Here is a 16,380-nt window from a genome sequence, read left to right on the forward strand (position 1 = left end):
CATCGCTTACAACATCCTGGAGCCAGCTACAACAACAACCTGCAGTTGGCTAGCCCTTTGTATAGGTAGCATGGCGGCACAGTGGTTAGCACGGTTGCCTCACAGTGTCAGAGACCTAGATTCAATTCTGGCCTTGGGTCAAAGTCTGTGTCGAGTCTGCATGTTCTCCCCGTGTCTGCGTGGGTTACCTCCGGGTGCTCTGGTTTCCTCCCACAGTCCAAAGTTGTGCAGATTAGAATGATTGGCTGTGCTAAATTGCCCCTAAGCGCCAAGGGGATTAGCAGGGTAAACATGAGGGGTTACAGGTGAGATTGCTGTCAGTGCCGGCTCAATGGGCTGAATGGCCTCCCTCTGCACTGTAGGGATTCTATGATTAAAGGAATGTAATAAAGACTGGAATTAATATCAGGTAAACTAAAGGGGTTAAAGGCTGACAAGTCCCCGGGAGCTGATGGTTTGCACCCCAGGATCTTAAAGGAGTTATCTACGGAGAGTGTGGATGCATTGGTCGTTATTTTCCAAATATCCTTGGATTCTGGAACTGTGCCAAAGGATTGGAAAGCTGCCAATGTGGCACCCTAATTCAAAAAGGGAAGGAGAAAAATGCAGGAAACTACAGTCTAACTTCAGTGATTGGAAAAATATTCCAATCGATTATTCAGGAGAGAATGGCGATGCAATTGGAAAGTCAAAATCTGATCAGGCAGAGTCAGCACGGTTACATGAAGGGGAAATCATGTCTGACAAATTTACTAGGGTTCTTTGAGAAGGTCTCGGCCGGGGTAGATAGAGGAGAACCAGTCGATGTTGTATATTTGGATTTTCAAAAGGTATTTGATAAGGTGCCACACTAAAGTCGACAACACAAGTTCATGGTGTTGGAGGTAATATTCTGATATGGGTAGAGATGATTGGCTAACTGACAGGAAGCAGCGAATGGTGATAAGAGGGTCTGGCTCAGGTCGGTGGGTGCGAATCAGAGGAGTGCCACAGGGATTACGTTGATATGACGGCTTTGATTGAAGCTTGCTCACCGAGGATACCACCTTTTTCCTGAATGAAGCTTCTCCTCCTGGCTTTACCGTCCATTACATCTGCTGCTGGAAACACCATGGTGTAAATCATTAAGTGGACATCACCTCACAAACCCACACTCCCTGGCTTAGGAGGCCAGAGCCCTACCATTAGGCCCCTGGGGTTCATCACACACTGATACCTCCCTGAGGACGCTATCAGCTGGTACTCTCCTTGGCTAAATCTGGCTACTATTCATCCTGGAACGCAATGATAACCACCTCTACTCCACAACAAATCATCTCCTTAAATCCTCTCCCCCTCAGCCCTCACCACTTGTGAACCTCTTCATTAAGCCCTTGGTCACTGAGATTGAGAGATTGAGACCACATCCGTCCAGCTGCCTTTGTGGCTTCCATCCTTCCCCCTCACTGACTGGGAGAGACTTCCTTGGAGATTTCCCGTTGTCCCAGTCATGAATTTGTCTATTTTTCTCGAGTTTCTCTTCAATATCCGCTCGTGCCCTCTTGTTCATGGGAACGGAATCTAATTCCCTCAACCCTACAGCCAACACACTGGTGAGCCACCAACGTCCCGTGCTGCTCCCCATGTCAGCTAATCTGGTCAATGGTTTGTGCTCCCTGAACACTCTCTCCCTCTCTGTCAAATCCGCTGTTACCGACCCTCCCTCCCCCACATCATTCACGATGCGCACCTTGAGAAACATGAGGCATTTCAGAGATGTCAAGTCGCCATCGATGGCCTACTTTCAATTGCTCTTTGATTGACCCATGGCACAAGGTGGCCCCAGTGGCCTAATGGATAAGGCACTGGCCTCCTAAGCCAGGGATTGTGGGTTCAAGTCCCATCTGGGGTGATGTGTGTTTTTTAAACACTCTCCCTCTCTCTGGCTCATCATAACCCTGTGTCAGCTTTATCTCAATTCAAATTCACTTCAGCTCCAATCTGCCCTCTTTCAAATCCCCGTGGCTGCAGTGAGATGATGGAAGCACATTCAATAAGAATTCACTTCAGGCAATTCGATAAACACGTGAAGGGAAAAGTTGCACGCTGGAGGGGAATTTGAAAGGGAATGGTTGAGAAAGTCAGTGCCTGTTTTGAGGTGATTTTCAAAGCCTTTGTCAATGAAGGTGGTCAGGGCAAGGGCCTGGTCATCTGTGCTTCACCCTCGCTGAAAGGCAGTTTGTTCAGCTTTCAGGAATTTCTCCACCTCTGGCTCTATCCGCTGTGAGATGAGACACTCCAAGACCTTCCAGCACACAGAGAGCAGAGATATTGCTCGGTAGCTCGCAGGTATGTTTGGGTCTTTGCCTGGTTCTGGGAGGGCGATGACTTTGGACAAACACCAGGGTTCAGGCAGCCTTCCCTTGCAGGTCACCCTTGTGAGGATTTCAGCCAATCAGCAGTGGGCACGTGGGCCAAAGTGTTTGAGGAACTCGGGAAGAATGTTGTCAGAGCGGCTGCAGGGCCGGGTTTGATTTTTTGTAGCGTGTTGTCCAACTCCTGGACAGGTGAGTAAGGATATAAAACTTGAAGCCATGAGGGCTGCAGAGCCATGTCTGCGTGCTCTGCTAAAACAAAACATTCACACTTCCTTCTTTGTTACATCATACCAGTGCAGCCCCAGTGGCCTAATGGATAAGGCACTGGCCTCCTAAGCCAGGGATTGTGGGTTCGAATCCCATCTGGGGTGATGTGTGTTTTTAAAACATTCTCTCTCTGCCTCAGAACTCTCAATTCCGTCTCAATCAATGAGAATTAATGTGAGTTTGAATCTTGCTCTGCTCTCTTTCAAGAGGCCACATTGGATTTGGTACTGGGAAATGAACCGGGCCAAGTGTTAGATTTGGTTGTGGGAGAGCACTTTGGAGATAGTGACCACAATTCGGTGTCTTTTGTTATTGCAATGGAGAGGGATAGGGCCGTACGGCAGGGCAAGGTTTACAATTGGGGGAGAGGTAATTATGATGCGATTAGGCAAGAATTAGGGGGCATAAGATGGGAACAGAAACTGTCAGGGAAAGGCATTAATGAAAAGTGGAACTTTTTCAAGGAACAAATACTGGGTGCCCTGGATAGGTATGTCCCTGTCAGGCAGGGAGGAAATGGCCGAGTGAGGGAACCATGGTTCACGAAAGAGGTGGAATGTCTTGTGAAAAGGAAGAGGGAAGCTTATGTAGGGATGAGGAAACAAGGTTCAGATGGCTCGATTGAGGGTTACAAGTTAGCAAGGAATGAGCTGAAAAAGGGGCTTAGGAGAGCTAGGAGGGGACATGAGAAGTCCTTGGCGGGTCGGATCAAGGAAAACCCCAAGGCTTTTTACTCTTATGTGAGGAATAAAAGAATGACCAGGGTGAGGTTAGGGCCGGTCAAGGACAGTAGTGGGAACTTGTGTATGGAGTCAGTAGAGATAGGCGAGGTGATGATTGAATACTTTTCTTCAGTGTTCACCAAGGAGAGGGGCCATGTTTTTGAGGAAGAGAAGGTGATACAGGCTAATAGGCTGGAGGAAATAGTTTTTCGGAGGGAGGATGTACTGGCAGTTTTGAATAAACTGAAGGTCGATAAGTCCCCTGGGCCTGATGAAATGAATCCTAGGATTCTTTGGGAGGCAAGGGATGAGATTGCAGAGCCTTTGGCTTTGATCTTTGGGTCCTCACTGTCCACAGGGATGGTGCCAGAGGACTGGAGAGTGACGAATGTGGTTCCTCTGTTTAAGAAAGGGAATAGAAATGACCCTGGTAATTATAGACCGGTTAGTCTTACTTCGGTGGTTGGTAAATTGATGGAAAAGGTCCTTAGGGATGGGATTTACGACCATTTAGAAAGATGCGGATTAATCCGGGATAGTCAGCACGGATTCGTGAAGGGCAAGTCGTGCCTCACAAATTTGATTGAATTTTTTGAGGAGGTAACTAAGTGTGTTGATGAAGGTAGGGCAGTTGATGTCATATACATGGATTTTAGTAAGGCGTTTGATAAGGTCCCCCATGGTCGGCTTATGATGAAAGTAAGGAGGTGTGGGATAGAGGGAAAGTTGGCCGATTGGATAGGTAACTGGCTATCTGATCGAAGACAGAGGGTGGTGGTGGATGGAAAATTTTCAGACTGGAGGCAGGTTGCTAGCGGAGTGCCACAGGGATCAGTGCTTGGTCCTCTGCTCTTTGTGATTTTTATTAATGACTTAGAGGAGGGGGCTGAAGGGTGGATCAGTAAATTTGCTGATGACACCAAGATTGGTGGAGTAGTGGATGAGGTGGAGGGCTGTTGTAGGCTGCAAAGAGACATAGATAGGATGCAAAGCTGGGCTGAAAAATGGCAAATGGAGTTTAACCCTGATAAATGTGAGGTGATTCATTTTGGCAGGACTAATTTAAATGTGGATTACAGGGTCAAAGGTAGGGTTCTGAAGACTGTGGAGGAACAGAGAGATCTTGGGGTCCATATCCACAGATCTCTGAAGGTTGCCACTCAAGTGGATAGAGCGGTGAAGAAGGCCTATAGTGTGTTAGCTTTTATTAACAGGGGGTTGGAGTTTAAGAGCCGTGGGGTTATGCTGCAACTGTACAGGACCCTGGTGAGACCACATTTGGAATATTGTGTGCAGTTCTGGTCACCTCACTATAAGAAGGATGTGGAAGCGCTGGAAAGAGTGCAGAGGAGATTTACCAGGATGCTGCCTGGTTTGGAGGGTAGGTCTTATGAGGAAAGGTTGAGGGAGCTAGGGCTTTTCTCTCTGGAGCGGAGGAGGCTGAGGGGAGACTTAATAGAGGTTTATAAAATGATGAAGGGGATAGATAGAGTGAACGTTCAAAGACTATTTCCTCGGGTGGATGGAGCTATTACAAGGGGGCATAACTATAGGGTTCATGGTGGGAGATATAGGAAGGATATCAGAGGTAGGTTCTTTATGCAGAGAGTGGTTGGGGTGTGGAATGGACTGCCTGCAGTGATAGTGGAGTCAGACACATTAGGAACATTTAAGCGGTTATTGGATAGGCACATGGAGCACACCAGGATGATAGGGAGTGGGATAGCTTGATCTTGGTTTCAGATAAAGCTCGGCACAACATCGTGGGCCGAAGGGCCTGTTCTGTGCTGTACTGTTCTATGTTCTATGTTCTATATTCTATTCCCCAATGCCTGGCAGCGAGCTGATGGAAGCAGAATCAATGAGAACTTTCCACATTGAAGGGAATGGGAATAAATAAACACTGAAGGGGAAATTTGCAAGCTGGAAGCTTTGTGAGGGATTGTGGGTTTGAGCCCCATCTGGGGGCAAAATGTTCTCACTCTGGCTCCTCGTAACTCCTCAATTCAAATTAACCACAACTCCAATTTGTTCTCTTTAAAAATCCCCACGGCTGCAGATGCATCAATCTTTATCCTGATACACAACTTACCATCAACCCGTTCTTTCTTTCCAGTCTGATAGAGCCATAGAATCATCGAATCATACAGTATAGAAGAGGCCATTCGGCCCATCGTGTCTGCACTGACAAAACTACACGACATCTACACTAACCCCACTTTCCAGCTCTTAACCAATAGTCTTGAATGTTCTGACATTTCAAGTCCTCATCCAGCTCCTTGTTAAAGGTTGTGAGGTTTCCGGTCTCCACTGCCCTCCCAGGCAGCGCATTCCAGATTCCCACCACCCTCTGGGTGAAAAAACCTTCCTTCAAATCCCCCCAAAATCTCCTGCCCCTCGCCTTAAAGCTCCGCCCCCTCATTATTGACCCTTCAACCAAGGGGGGGGGGGGGCGGCAGCTGCTTCCTATCCATCCTGTCCACACCCCTCATAATCTTATAAACCTCCATCAGCTTCCCCCCTCAGCCTTTGCTGTAGAGAAAACCCCAGCCTATCCAGCCTCTCTTCATAGCTCAAATGCTCCGTCCCAGGCAACATCCTGGTGAATCTCCTCTGTACTCTCCCCAGTGCTATCACATCCTTCCTATCGTGAGGCGACCAGAGCTGCACACAGTACTCTAGCTGTGGCCTATACCAATGTTTTGTACAGCTCCATCATAACATCCCTGCTCTGATAATCTATGCCACAGCTGATAAAGGCAGGTGTCCAATCCGCCTTCTTAACAATCCTATTAACCTGTCCTGCTGCCTTCAGGGGTCTGTGGACAAGCACCCCAAGATCCATCTGTTCCTCTGAGCTTCCTAGTGTCCTGCCATTCATTGCGTGCTCCCTTGTCTTGTTACTCCTTTCAAAGTGCATCATCTCACACTTTCCAGGGTTAAATTCTATCTGCCACTGATCTGCCCATTTGACCGTTCCGTCTATATCTTCCTGCAACACAAGACCTTCTTCTTCATTATTAACCACCCTGTCAATCATAGAATCATTACAATGCAGAAGAAGGTCATTTGGCCCATCAAGCCTGCAACAACCACAATCCCACCCAGGCCCCACTCCCGCAACCCCATATATTTACCCTGCTCGTCCCCCTGACACTCGGGTCAATCTGGTCAATGGTTTGTGCTCCCTGAACACTCTCTCCCTCTCTGTCAAATCCGCTGTTACCGACCCTCCCTCCCCCACATCATTCACGATGCACACTTTGAGAAACATGAGGCATTTCAGAGATGTCAAGCCTCCATCGATGGCCTACTTTCAATTGCTCTTTGATTGATCATTCACATGGCGTAGCCCCAGTGGCCTAATGGATAAGGCACTGGCTTCCTAACCTAGGGATTGTGGGTTCAAGTCCCATCTGGGGTGGTGTGTATTTTTAAACACTCTCTCTCTCTCTCTGTGGTTCATCATAACCCTGTGTCAGCTTTATCTCAATTCAAATTCACTTCAGCTCCAATCTGCCCTCTTTCAAATCCCCGTGGCTGCAGTGAGATGATGGAAGCACATTCAATAAGAACTCACTTCAGGCAATTCGATAAACACGTGAAGGGAAAAGTTGCATGCTGGAGGGGAATTTGAAAGGGAATGGTTGAGAAAGTCAGCGCCTGTTTTGAGGTGATTTTCAAAGTCTTTGTCAATGAAGGTGGTCAGGGCAAGGGCCTGGTCGTCTGTGCTTCACCCTCGCTGAAAGGCAGTTTGTTCAGCTTTCAGGAATTTCTCCACCTCTGGCTCTATCCGCTGTGAGATGAGACACTCCAAGACCTTCCAGCACACAGAGAGCAGAGATATTGCTCGGAAGCTCGCAGGTATGTTTGGGTCTTTGCCTGGTTCTGGGAGGGCGATGACTTTGGACAAACACCAGGGTTCAGGCAGCTTTCCCTTGCAGGTAACCCTTGTGAGGATTTCAGCCAATCAGCAGTGGGCACGTGGGCCAAAGTGTTTGAGGAACTCGGGAAGAATGTTGTCAGAGCGGCTGCAGGGCTGGGTTTGATTTTTTGTAGCGTGTTGTCCAACCCCTGGACAGGTGAGTAAGGATATAAAACTTGAAGCCATGAGGGCTGCAGAGCCGTGTCTGTGTGCTCTGCTAAAACAAAACAGCATTGCCTTGCACACTTCCTTCTTTGTTGCATCATGCCAGTGCAGCCCCAGTGGCCTAATGGATAAGGCACTGGCCTCCTAAGCCAGGGATTGTGGGTTCGAATCCCATCTGGGGTGATGTGTGTTTTTAAAACATTCTCTCTCTGCCTCAGAACTCTCAATTCCGTCTCAATCAATGAGAATTAATGTGAGTTTGAATCTTGCTCTGCTCTCTTTCAAGAGGCCACATTGGATTTGGTACTGGGAAATGAACCGGGCCAAGTGTTAGATTTGGTTGTGGGAGAGCACTTTGGAGATAGTGACCACAATTCGGTGTCTTTTGTTATTGCAATGGAGAGGGATAGGGCCGTACGGCAGGGCAAGGTTTACAATTGGGGGAGAGGTAATTATGATGCGATTAGGCAAGAATTAGGGGGCATAAGATGGGAACAGAAACTGTCAGGGAAAGGCATTAATGAAAAGTGGAACTTTTTCAAGGAACAAATACTGGGTGCCCTGGATAGGTATGTCCCTGTCAGGCAGGGAGGAAATGGCCGAGTGAGGGAACCATGGTTCACGAAAGAGGTGGAATGTCTTGTGAAAAGGAAGAGGGAAGCTTATGTAGGGATGAGGAAACAAGGTTCAGATGGCTCGATTGAGGGTTACAAGTTAGCAAGGAATGAGCTGAAAAAGGGGCTTAGGAGAGCTAGGAGGGGACATGAGAAGTCCTTGGCGGGTCGGATCAAGGAAAACCCCAAGGCTTTTTACTCTTATGTGAGGAATAAAAGAATGACCAGGGTGAGGTTAGGGCCGGTCAAGGACAGTAGTGGGAACTTGTGTATGGAGTCAGTAGAGATAGGCGAGGTGATGATTGAATACTTTTCTTCAGTGTTCACCAAGGAGAGGGGCCATGTTTTTGAGGAAGAGAAGGTGATACAGGCTAATAGGCTGGAGGAACTAGTTGTTCGGAGGGAGGATGTACTGGCAGTTTTGAATAAACTGAAGGTCGATAAGTCCCCTGGGCCTGATGAAATGTATCCTAGGATTCTTTGGGAGGCAAGGGATGAGATTGCAGAGCCTTTGGCTTTGATCTTTGGGTCCTCACTGTCCACGGGGATGGTGCCAGAGGACTGGAGAGTGGCGAATGTGGTTCCTCTGTTTCAGAAAGGGAATAGAAATGACCCTGGTGATTATAGACCGGTTAGTCTTACTTCGGTGGTTGGTAAATTGATGGAAAAGGTCCTTAGGGATGGGATTTACGACCATTTAGAAAGATGCGGATTAATCCGGGATAGTCAGCACGGATTCGTGAAGGGCAAATCGTACCTCACAAATTTGATAGAATTTTTTGATGAGGTAACTAAGTGTGTTGATGAAGGTAGGGCAGTTGATGTCATATACATGGATTTTAGTAAGGCGTTTGATAAGGTCCCCCATGGTCGGCTTATGATGAAAGTAAGGAGGTGTGGGATAGAGGGAAAGTTGGCCGATTGGATAGGTAACTGGCTATCTGATCAAAGACAGAGGGTGGTGGTAGATGGAAAATTTTCAGACTGGAGGCAGGTTGCTAGCGGAGTGCCACAGGGATCAATGCTTGGTCCCCTGCTCTTTGTGATTTTTATTAATGACTTAGAGGAGGGGGCTGAAGGGTGGATCAGTAAATTTGCTGATGACACCAAGATTGGTGGAGTAGTGGATGAGGTGGAGGGCTGTTGTAGGCTGCAAAGAGACATAGATAGGATGCAAAGCTGGGCTGAAAAATGGCAAATGGAGTTTAACCCTGATAAATGTGAGGTGATTCATTTTGGTAGGACTAATTTAAATGTGGATTACAGGGTCAAAGGTAGGGTTCTGAAGACTGTGGAGGAACAGAGAGATCTTGGGGTCCATATCCACAGATCTCTGAAGGTTGCCACTCAAGTGGATAGAGCGGTGAAGAAGGCCTATAGTGTGTTAGCTTTTATTAACAGGGGGTTGGAGTTTAAGAGCCGTGGGGTTATGCTGCAACTGTACAGGACCTTGGTGAGACCACATTTGGAATATTGTGTGCAGTTCTGGTCACCGCACTATAAGAAGGATGTGGAAGCGCTGGAAAGAGTGCAGAGGAGATTTACCAGGATGCTGCCTGGTTTGGAGGGTAGGTCTTATGAGGAAAGGTTGAGGGAGCTAGGGCTGTTCTCTCTGGAGCGGAGGAGGCTGAGGGGAGACTTAATAGAGGTTTATAAAATGATGAAGGGGATAGATAGAGTGAACGTTCAAAGACTATTTCCTCGGGTGGATGGAGCTATTACAAGGGGGCATAACTATAGGGTTCATGGTGGGAGATATAGGAAGGATATCAGAGGTAGGTTCTTTATGCAGAGAGTGGTTGGGGTGTGGAATGGACTGCCTGCAGTGATAGTGGAGTCAGAGACTTTAGGAACATTTAAGCGGTTATTGGATAGGCACATGGAGCACACCAGGATGATAGGGAGTGGGATAGCTTGATCTTGGTTTCAGATAAAGCTCGGCACAACATCGTGGGCCGAAGGGCCTGTTCTGTGCTGTACTGTTCTATGTTCTATGTTCTATTCCCCAATGCCTGGCAGTGAGCTGATGGAAGCAGAATCAATGAGAATTTTCCACATTGAAGGGAATGGGAATAAATAAACACTGAAGGGGAAATTTGCAAGCTGGATGCTTTGTGAGGGATTGTGGGTTTGAGCCCCATCTGGGGGCAAAATGTTCTCACTCTGGCTCCTCATAACGCCTCAATTCAAATTAACTACAACTCCAATTTGCTCTCTTTAAAAATCCCCACAGCTGCAGATGCATCAATCTTTATTCTGATACACAACTTACCATCCGCCCATTCTTCCTTTCCAGTCTGCTAGAATCATCGAATCATACAGTATAGAAGAGGCCATTCGGCCCATCGTGTCTGCACTGACAAAACTACACGACATCTACACTAACCCCACTTTCCAGCTCTTAGCCAATAGCCTTGAATGTTCTGACATTTCAAGTCCTCATCCAGCTCCTTGTTAAAGGTTGTGAGGTTTCCGGTCTCCACTGCCCTCCCAGGCAGCGCATTCCAGATTCCCACCACCCTCTGGGTGAAAAAACCTTCCTTCAAATCCCCCCAAAATCTCCTGCCCCTCGCCTTAAAGCTCCGCCCCCTCATTATTGACCCTTCAACCAAGGGGGGCAGCTGCTTCCTATCCATCCTGTCCACACCCCTCATAATCTTATAAACCTCCATCAGCTCCCCCCTCAGCCTTTGCTGTAGAGAGAACCCCAGCCTATCCAGCCTCTCTTCATAGCTCAAATGCTCCGTCCCAGGCAACATCCTGGTGAATCTCCTCTGTACTCTCCCCAGTGCTATCACATCCTTCCTATAGTGAGGCGACCAGAGCTGCACACAGTACTCTAGCTGTGGCCTATACCAATGTTTTGTACAGCTCCATCATAACATTCCTGCTCTGATAATCTATGCCACAACTGATAAAGGCAGGTGTCCAATCTGCCTTCTTAACAATCCTATTAACCTGTCCTGCTGCCTTCAGGGGTCTGTGGACAAGCACCCCAAGATCCATCTGTTCCTCTGATCTTCCTAGTGTCCTGCCATTCATTGCGTGCTCCCTTGTCTTATTACTCCTTCCAAAGTGCATCATCTCACACTTTTCAGGATTAAATTCCATCTGCCACTGATCTGCCCATTTGTCCATTCCGTCTATATCTTCCTGCAACAACAAGACCTTCTTCTTCATTATTAGCACCCCTGTCAATCATAGAATCCCTACAGTGCAGAAAGAGGCCATTTGGTCCATCAAGTCTGCACCGACCACAATCCCACCCAGGCCCTATTGCCGTAACCCCGCATACTTACCCTGCTAACCCCCGACACTAAAGGGCGATTTAGCATGGCCAATTGACCTAGTCTGCACATCTGTGGGAGAAAACCAGAGCCCCCAGAGGAAACCCACATAGACACGGGAGAGCCAGAATCGAACCCAGCTCCCTGACACTGTGAGGCAGCAGTGCGAACCACTGTGCCACCATGCTGCCCAACAAATGGTACCTAACAAACGTACCTAACAAATGGTACGACCTCCCCCTGACGAAGCCATGCTGACTACCCCTGATCAAACCTTGCCTTTCCAAGTGGAGAGAGATGCTCTCCTTCTGAATTTTCTCCTATAGTTTCCCATTGCTGATGTCAGAGTTACTGGTCGGGAATTCCCTGGTTTATCTCTGCCACCCTTCTTGAAAGTAGAACCGCACTGCCACAAAAGTGGTACCTTTACCTGAAGGGTTTGCTGTGCTGAGTGTGATTTAAATGATCTACTGTCAGGTTGGGGAGAATGGGAATGAAATCAATTTCTTACCCATCCAATCATTTGTATTTTTAGAATGTGTGTGAGTTGAAGGAAAGGGACAGCGATCCTAAAATACACACCACCCCAGGTGGGACTCGAACCCACAATTCCTGGTGTCTGAGGCCAGTGCCTTATCCATTAGGCCACTGGAGTAACAGTCGTGCAATGTTCCATTTAAGATCAATTGACAGACTTGAAACACCTCACCTTTGGTGAGTTTCAAAGTTCTGATCATGAATGGAAACGATTTTCACCGTCATATCTGCCATCGCTTGCAACATCCTGGAGCCAGCTACAACAACAACCTGCAGTTAGCTAGCCCGTTGTACGGGCAGCAGGGTGGCACAGTGGTTAACACAGTTGCCTCAGTGCCAGAGACTCGGGTTCAATTCCGGCCTTGGGTCACTGTCTGTGTGGAGTTTGTACATTCTCCCCGTGTCTGCATGGGTTTCCTTCACGATGCACACTTTGAGAAACATGAGGCATTTCAGGGATGTCAAGTGTCCATTGATGGCCTACTTTCAATTGCTCTTTGATTGATCAGTCACATGGCATATCCCCGGTGGCCTAATGGATAAGGCACTGGCCTCCTTAAGCCAGGGATTGTGGGTTCGAGTCCCATCTGGGGTGATGTGTTTTTTTAAACACTCTCTCTCTCTCTCTCTCTGTTTCTCTCTCTCTCTGTGGTTCATCATAACCCTGTGTCAGCTTTATCTCAATTCAAATTCACTTCAGCTCCAATCTGCCCTCTTTCAAATCCCCGTGGCTGCAGTGAGATGATGGAAGCACATTCAATAAGAACTCACTTCAGGCAATTCGATAAACACGTGAAGGGAAAAGTTGCATGCTGGAGGGGAATTTGAAAGGGAATGGTTGAGAAAGTCAGTGCCTGTTTTGAGGTGATTTTCAAAGTCTTTGTCAATGAAGGTGGTCAGGGCAAGGGCCTGGTCGTCTGTGCTTCACCCTCGCTGAAAGGCAGTTTGTTCAGCTTTCAGGAATTTCTCCACCTCTGGCTCTATCCGCTGTGAGATGAGACACTCCAAGACCTTCCAGCACACAGAGAGCAGAGATATTGCTCGGTAGCTCGCAGGTATGTTTGGGTCTTTGCCTGGTTCTGGGAGGGCGATGACTTTGGACAAACACCAGGGTTCAGGCAGCCTTCCCTTGCAGGTAACCCTTGTGAGGATTTCAGCCAATCAGCAGTGGGCACGTTGGCCAAAGTGTTTGAGGAACTCGGGAAGAATGTTGTCAGAGCGGCTGCAGGGCCGGGTTTGATTTTTTGTAGCGTGTTGTCCAACTCCTGGACAGGTTGATGCGCGATTAAATCACTCGGGAGGCTGGTTCGTACCTGGGAAATAAAGTCTTTTATTAGTAACAAGAATGGAGCATACTATATAACAATACAATCCCAGACTAAAGGGTCACCCGGCAGTGCAGTGACCTTTATACTCCTACAGGTAGGCGGAGCCAACCGGAGTGTACCACAGAACAATACCAACAGGTAGAACACCCCAACCCTAACCCCAACAGTGACAACAGTAACATATGTACAAGGACCCATAGTGCTAACCATCTATGGTTCAGTACCCATAGTGGTAACCATCTATGGTTCACCACATTCACCCCTCCTTTAAAACAAAGGCCAGTGGGGCAAAAAAAAACAGTACGAACTGTCCATATATTCACAAGTTCAGTCGTATCGGAGGGCCGCACTGTCTCTGCGACCTCCTCAACACTGGCGGTAGCGCCGGTTCTGGTGACCGTGATGACTCTCTCTCCAAGGCGGTGTCCAGTGACTCCTCCAGTTCCTCACGGATGGGTGGACCACGAGGTGGCGACAACCTCCTGGATTCAGGAACGCCCCGAGGTGGCGACAATCTCCTGGACTCAGGCAAGCTGTACACGGGAGTAAGAGGATTAAGTGGTGGTCCCGACACTGCCCGCCTCGTGTCAGGAGGGGAGATAAAGGTCAAGGGGTCCCTAACCAGGGGTACGGGAGCGACGGGGGTTTCCAAGTCCCCTGCAGGCGCCAGATCTCGAATAGAGACCGTGTCCTCTCGCCCGTCAGGATATGCTACATAGGCATATTGAGGGTTGGCGTGGAGGAGATGGACCTGTTCAACCAAAGGGTCGGACTTGCGGGTCCTAACATGCCGCCGCAGGAGGACAGGTCCTGAGTACGTCAACCAAGACGGCAGTGAGGTCCCAGAGGAAGACTTCCTAGGGAAGCTAAACATCCGCTCATGTGGGGTAGCGTTGGTTGCCGTACACAGGAGGGACCGGATTGAATGGAGCGCATCAGAAAGTACCTCTTGCCAACGGGAGACTGGAAGACCCTTAGACCTCAACGCCAGTAAGACAGCGTTCCAGACTGTAGCATTTTATCTTTCGACCTGCCCATTACCCCTGGGGTTGTAACTCGTAGTTCTACTTGAGGCAATCCCTTTTGAGAGCAGGTATTGCCTCAAGTCGTCACTCATAAATGACGAGCCCCTATCACTGTGGATATAGCTGGGGTAACCAAACAGGGTGAAAAGATCCCGCAATGCTTTGATAACCGTGGCAGCGGTCATGTCTGAACAGGGAATGGCAAAAGGGAATCGGGAGTGCTCGTCAATCACATTGAGGAAGTACACATTCCGATCTGTCGAAGGAAGGGGGCCCTTGAAATCCACACTCAGTCTTTCAAAAGGACGAGTGGCTTTAATGAGGTGTGCCCTGTCAGGTCGGTAGAAGTGCGGCTTGCATTCAGCACATACCTGGCAGCTTTGGATTATCGACCTGACATCCTCTACTGAGTAGGGTAGATTCCGGGCCTTTACAAAATGGAAGAGCCGAGTGATCCCCGGATGGCAGAGATCATTGTGGAGGGCCTGTAGCCGATCTTCCTGCACACTGGCACATGTTCCACGCGACAGGGCATCTGAGGGCTCATTGAGCTTCCCCGGACGGTACATGATATCATAGTTGTAGGTGGAGAGTTCGATTCTCCACCTCAAGATTTTATCATTTTTGATCTTACCCCTTAACGTGTTGTTGAACATGAACGCCACGGACCGCTGGTCCGTGAGCAGGGTGAATCGTTTTCCAGCCAAGTAATGGCGCCAATGCCGGACGGCCTCCACAATGGCCTGAGCCTCTTTTTCCACGGCGGAGTGTCGAATTTCAGGGCCTTGGAGGGTGCGAGAGAAAAAGGCGACGGGCCTGCCCGCCTGGTTAAGTGTGGTGGCCAGAGCGAAATCAGATGCATCACTCTCCACCTGAAAGGGGATGGACTCATCGGCAGCGTGCATAGTGGCTTTCGCGATGTCAGCTTTTATCCCTTCAAAGGCTAAGCGAGCCTCTGCTGCCAGGGGAAAAGAGGTAGACTTTATGAGCGGACGGGCTTTGTCCGCATAATTGGAAACTCACTGTGCGTAATACGAAAAGAAGCCTAAGCATCTTCTCAGTGCTTTGATGCTAGTGGGTAGGGGAAGTTCAAGGAGGGGACGCATACGGTCTGGATCAAGGCCAAGGACCCCGTTTTCCACCACGTATCCGAGAATTGCTAGGCGGCGCTTGCTAAATACACACTTCTCCCTGTTATAGGTCAGATTCAGGCGAGACGCAGTGCGTAAAAACTTTAGGAGATTGGCATCGTGGTCCTGCTGGTCATGGCCGCAGATAGTGACGTTGTCCAGGTACGGGAAGGTAGCCCGTAGCCCGTTTTGGTCCACCATTCGGTCCATTGCACGCTGGAAGACCGAGACCCCATTCGTGACGCCAAAGGGGACCCTTAAGAAGTGATAGAGACGACCATCCGCCTCAAAGGCCGTATATTTTCGGTCCTCTGTGCGAATGGGGAGCTGGTGATAAGCTGACTTCAAGTTGATGGTGGAGAACACCCGGTACTGCGCAATCTGGTTGACCATGTCAGATATGCGCGGGAGAGGGTACGCATCCAGCTGCATGTATCTATTAATGGTCTGACTATAGTCTATGACCATCCGGGGCTTGTCTCCAGTTTTAACCACCACGACTTGTGCTCTCCATGGGCTCGTGCAAGGTTGAATGATCCCTTACCTGAGGAGCCGCTGAACTTCAGATCGAATAAAGATCCGATCCTCAGCGCTGTAACGCCTGCTCTTAGTTGCGATGGGCTTGCAGCCTGGCACGAGATTCTCGAATAAAGATGGTGGGGTGGTTCTGAGTGTCGAGAGACTGCACGTGGAGCGCGCTGGGCAATTTGGAGGCTGCTGTTCTCCCACTGAAAGTGGAGGGAGTGGCCCATCGTACTGCAGTCCCAGGAGTATCGGAGCGCAAAGGTGCGGTAACACGAGGAGCCTGAAGTTCTCATAAACTGTGCCCCGCACCGTTAGGTTTACCACGCAGCTCCCAAGAACGGTAACAGATCGGGACCTCGACGCCATAGAAATTGTCTGTCTGACAGTCTGTACTCGGAGACCGCACCGTTTCACGGTGTCAGGGTGAATGAAACTCTCCGTGCTCCCGCTGTCAAACAGACAATGTATTAGGCGTCCATTTACCTCTATGCCCATCAT

At 48.9% G+C, this 16,380-nt stretch overlaps 3 non-coding genes across 3 annotated transcripts; all 3 read left to right on the forward strand.

Moving 5' to 3' along the window:
- The first annotated feature begins 1,818 nt into the window (after positions 1–1,818).
- Positions 1,819–1,891, forward strand: trnar-ccu (transfer RNA arginine (anticodon CCU)). The gene has a single exon. It is a non-coding gene; the product is annotated as a tRNA-Arg (tRNA).
- Positions 1,892–2,655: 764 nt separating this feature from the next.
- On the forward strand, positions 2,656–2,728 carry trnar-ccu (transfer RNA arginine (anticodon CCU)). Its single transcript has one exon. It is a non-coding gene; the product is annotated as a tRNA-Arg (tRNA).
- A 4,818-nt stretch (positions 2,729–7,546) lies between these two features.
- On the forward strand, positions 7,547–7,619 carry trnar-ccu (transfer RNA arginine (anticodon CCU)). The gene has a single exon. It is a non-coding gene; the product is annotated as a tRNA-Arg (tRNA).
- The last annotated feature ends 8,761 nt before the right edge of the window (positions 7,620–16,380 follow it).

The sequence above is a fragment of the Mustelus asterias genome, chromosome 21 (assembly GCF_964213995.1).
Source record: "Mustelus asterias chromosome 21, sMusAst1.hap1.1, whole genome shotgun sequence".
NCBI lineage: Eukaryota > Metazoa > Chordata > Chondrichthyes > Carcharhiniformes > Triakidae > Mustelus > Mustelus asterias.